General features: G+C 39.1%; 1 pseudogene; it reads left to right on the forward strand.

Annotated features, from left to right (window-relative positions):
- Positions 1-1,505: 1,505 nt before the first annotated feature.
- On the forward strand, positions 1,506-1,886 carry LOC113935104 (annotated as a pseudogene).
- Positions 1,887-5,300: the final 3,414 nt, after the last annotated feature.

Here is a 5,300-nt window from a genome sequence, read left to right on the forward strand (position 1 = left end):
CAGCATTTATGCCTTGCTTCCTGTCTGTGATGACCTCATTTACCAGAAAGGTGTTATGGCTTAAGAGACCTGCAGAGGGTATGTCACCACTGCCCAAATGAAGAGGGTGAGAGTCTGATTAAACACACACACACACACACACACACACACACACACACACACACACACACATTTCCCATTTCACATTAAAAATCCAGAGTGAAAACTGCTCCAAACTACAAAAGTTAAACTGTTATATCTCAGCTGTTCACTCTTTCATTATTATTCATGGGAAACTAAAGGATATCAGAGTAGAATGGAGTGGGTCAGGCAAGGAGAACAACGCTGACAATCCCTTTTCTTTCTTACTCAGCATGGACCTTGGAGAGTAACTTTTAGGTCAGTGAATGGCCATTTGCATGCTTTCATGAACTTGAAACACATAGCCGGGTGCATTTATTCATTTAACAAATATTTATTGGGGACCTATTACATGCCACTCACTGTGCACTAGAGATACAAAAAAGAAAAAAGAAGACATTCTTTCTTCTTGGGACTTGCAATTCATGAAATCTATAGCACTTTCCTGTATGGCAGATTTTTATGCTAGTCTTTCAAACATGATATAGACATCAACCTTCTAGATTGGAGATTTAGGGAAATATGGAGGCCAGAGATAGGGGAAATTTCCTACCTCACTCCAGTACATATTTTATTTTAATAAATATTAAGTGGAAATACATAAGTCTCTCATAAAATATTATATATCTTTTAGCATAGCTTTTGGCACACTCTATTATAACTACTTATTTCATCATATTCCTTCCCACCGGACTGTGAGTTCCATGATTGTAGAAATTTTTTGTCTCCCATTCACCAAGGAAACCCCTATATCTAGCAGAGTGTCTAGTACAAAGCAGATAATTAATAACTTTTGATTGTACTGCTGAATTAATGAAAGTGGACATGAAGACTTTTTTTTGACCTTACATGTAGAATTGACCCTTGAACTATGTGGGGGTTAGGGGCACTGACTGTCCTGCACAGATGAAAATTCATGTATAACTTTTCACTCCTCAGAAACTTTCCCAATAGCCTACTGTTGACCAGAAGACGTAGTGATAACATAAACAGTCCTTAACACATATTTTGTATGTACTATATATGTATTCTTATAATAAAGTAAGCCAAAGAAAAGAAAATGTTAAGGAAAAAAAAATCATAAGAGAAAATATATTTATAGTACTGTAACATAAAAAAATCTGCATGTGAGTAGAACTGTGTGAAAGTAGACCCACACAAATCAGACCTGTGTTGTTCAAGGGTTAACTAATAGGAAGTTTTAGGAATCAGCAAGTGAACTTGATGACAGGAAAATAATAACCAGCACTTCCTGAATCTTTGCCATATTCCAGACTATAGCACACTGGGAATATTGTATCCCAATTCTAGAGGGCAGACTTTTTGGGGACAAAAAAAAAAGACTAGGCTTCTCTCTGGGGCGGCCACACAAGAGAAAGGCCAAGATGGCAGATGATTTCACCAAGGCTCAGGCCAGGTGGACTGGCAAAGACACAATTTTCAGGAAGACCATTCACAAGGAAATCCCAGCCAAAATCATTTTTGAGGATGACCAGTGTCTTGTTTTCCATGACCTTTCCCCTCATGCACCAACACATTTTCTGGGGATACCCAAGAAACATAAATCCCAGATTCCTATAGCAGAAGGTGATGATGAAAGTCTTCTTGGACATTTAGTGATGATTGGCAAGAAATGTGCTGCTTATCTGGGCCTGAAGAAGGGTTATCAAATGGTGGTGAATGAAGGTTGAGATGGGGCACAGTCTGTCTGTCATGTTCATCTCCATGTTCTTGGAGGTTGGCAGATGACTTGGCCTCCTGGGTAGGCATGTTTTAAGGGATAATTTTCCCTTCTCTAGGCAATTATCAATATTTGCAAATTCTAATATGTTACACAATACACTTATTTTTGCCTGTGTTTGGGGAGATTAAGGAAATAATTTTAGAAACCCATACATAATAAAAGATAATGTTGCATGGTTTACAGTTTCTTTTTTAAAGGACTAAAACATAAAAATTTCAAGGAAATCTCCCTGTTCATACAACTACTTAGAAGCAAAGCCAAGATTCAAACTCAGATCTGCTTAACTTCCAATACTGAGAGCTTTATCAATATATTGAATATTCTTGAGCTATATAGAATGGCCTACTGTAACAAGATGCAATTTAAAGAGAAAAAAAATGTAGGCTTTATGTTTTGATACTCTAGTACTCCAGTGCAGAAGTAATAAGGAGGACTGACAGAAAATCATATGGAAAAAACAATTGTCAAAAGTAAGCAGAATTGGAGTCAGCAATACAATATACCTGCCAAAAAGTCTACCGTAATTAAGTAATTATTTAACCAACTAACCAACTGATGGTGATAGTAATCTTATGCTTTCTACAGATGTTTACACCAGAGCTAGAGAAGAATGTCTGGTTCTGGGCAGCATATACCTAATGGGATATTATCAAACTGAAGCATGTCTAGAAGAAAATGACCACCGTTGGGTAGAGGGTCAATGACTTGTCATAAAAAGAATGGAACTCAGTTTATCCCAAAGTAGAACAGATGTGAACGAAGGTATTATGATCACAGCCACACCACAGCTGAAGGGCCATCACAGGCAGAAGTTGTAGACTTGTTTTGCCTGGTCCTAAGAAATAAAATTTCGATCTGAATGGAATCCTCAGAAAGAGATCTTTAATTCAAATGAGAAAGAGCCATGGAGAGATGGAGTATGTTACCCCGAGAGCACTGGAACTTTCTTTTCCATGCAAATGTCCCAGGAGATGCTGAGAGGCCACAGTTTAAGTCATTGTAAAGGGGATTGAACTTATGTGGCTGGACAGTGTAGGAGTCAACAACTACAAGGAGTACATACCACTACCTTCCCATGCAGGCTCATTAAAGGCATCACTAATCAATCATGGCAATTTTCATGATGCTTCCTCAGATTCTTTCCAAACACAGAACTCCAGGCAACCATGTCCAAATGGTTAGAGTTAGCATGTGAAATGAAACATTGTCCCTCTGCCCATATGAGGTATACATGGTATAAAACGTGGTCAGCTCTACAGCTTTTGGAGCTTTTAAAAACTGCAGATTCCCAGGCTCCCCCCTTGCTCTCCTCAAAAAAAAAATGTATTTAAGTTCTGAACCGAGGAATCTGAATATGAAAATTATCTCTAGCTGACTCAGATGTGTTGAGCCTAGCACAGTCTGGCAAACTGGTACTTAGCAATAAGTAATAAAAGATCCAACCCAATCCTTCGGATTTGTGATTCTTCCAGAATCAAATAATCAAGAACAAAAGTTTGAGTGTTTATCTTTGTTTATACATACATGTATTACCCATGCATGCAGTAGTCATGTTTTCCATGTTTTCCCCCTCTGGATGAAATGTTGTGTGCAAACCATCCCACAGTACAGATTTATGTGTGCATCCGTCTCCTGACTTGCACTGACTGGATGAATCACACTACCTGTTAGAGTATAAAAGAGCAAACATTAGTAAAACTGATAATGCACCTTGTGGTGGTGACTCAACCAAAGCAAGCACATCTGTCATGGAGGAGCAGCCTGCCAGCTCTGTACCAGGGGAAATGCGATTGAATAATAATGCACCAGACATAAAGCAACTTCAATAATGCTCTCTGCCAAGCTAAATCCCCTTAAGTTGGAAATGTGTGCATAGACTGGGCAAACACACAGTCACATCTTATAAAGAGGCCAAAGACCTTGTACTCAGAATATAACATCTTACAATCATAGACTCACCCAACAAGCACCAGGAGCTATGTTAAGAACTGAGAAAACAATGATAAGCACAGTAGACCCATTCCCTGCACTTTTGCTTCTTCAAGAAGAGTGGTGGAAGCTTAGGACTATGTTTGGAAATAAGAGTCAAAGCTAGGGAGGAGGCCAAGGTGAGCTCATGTACAGTCCTGTAGGACAAGACATATTAAGATATCTGATCTTTAACTTGACAATGAGAGAGTGTCAAGCCATGAAGAATTTCAAACAGAAGAGTGTATCTTGTATGTAGAAAGATCACTTGGGCTGCATTGTGGAGAAAGGAGAGAGGCCAGGGCTGGAGGGAAATATACCTATTAGAAGACTGTGTATCAATGACACATTGGGAACATCCTTCTGGCTGAAGAGAGATGACTGTCAACATCTATATCCAATTACAAGTTCAGTGACTTCAAGTTGGTAGCACATAACCAACAGGTTTGGAGCATTTACACCATGGAAATTGGCAGATACTGCAAAAGATTTCCCCCCTCAGAGAGCCGGTTGTTAAACAATTGTCAGCACACCACAACTGTGCCAAGCACATATTCTGTGTCTACACACAGTATGAATGAAGGCACTGATACAAAAGCCTAATTCAGAAGACCTTCACTATGGAACTGAACACAGAGAGACCGTTTGTTGATGAGAATACCTATCACTCATAAAGGGCTTTACCACTTGCAAGATAGTTTTATATTTATCTTCTTCTTTTTTTTTTTTTTTTTTTTTGAGACAGAGAGAGAACACGTGAGCAGGGAGGGGCAGAAGGAGAAAGAATCTTAAGTAGGTTCCACACCCAGCACAAAGCCCAACCAGGGCTCCATCTCATGACCCTGAGATCAAGACCGGAGCTGAAATCAAGAGTCAAACGCTCAACTAACTGAGCCACCCAGGCGCCCGCTTATATATATCTTCTGTTTGCCTTTCTTTTTTGCAAAATGAAGATAATTGTTATCTTTATTTTACAAACAAGGAAAAGCTTAATGGAGATAATAGAATTTTTGAAAGGAGTGAATGAGAACATTTATGCAAACACTAAACAAAATGTTGGGCACACATTAAGTGCTTAGTAAATTTTAGCTATCATTGTTATTATTAGAAACAATTATTGTAGTATCAAAACGATTCTGTAACCTAGACATCATAGATAGTATTTTTTTAAAAAGATTTTATTTATTTATTTGAGAGAGAGAGAGAGCACGTGAGCAAGCACGAGCAGGGGGTAGGGGCAGAGGGAGAAGCAGGCTCCCCACTGAGCAGGGAGCCCAATGCGGGACTCAATCCCAGGACCCTGGGATCATCACCTGAGTCGAAGGCAGATGCTTAACCAACTAAGCCACCCAGGTACCTGACATCGTAGATAGTATTAACTACATTTCCTTAATGGTGCACTTAGGACTCAGAAAACTGAAATCACATGACTGAGACCTAGATTAGAAAGAACAGAAGAGTGACCTAA

The sequence above is a fragment of the Zalophus californianus genome, chromosome 13 (genome assembly GCF_009762305.2).
Source record: "Zalophus californianus isolate mZalCal1 chromosome 13, mZalCal1.pri.v2, whole genome shotgun sequence".
NCBI lineage: Eukaryota > Metazoa > Chordata > Mammalia > Carnivora > Otariidae > Zalophus > Zalophus californianus.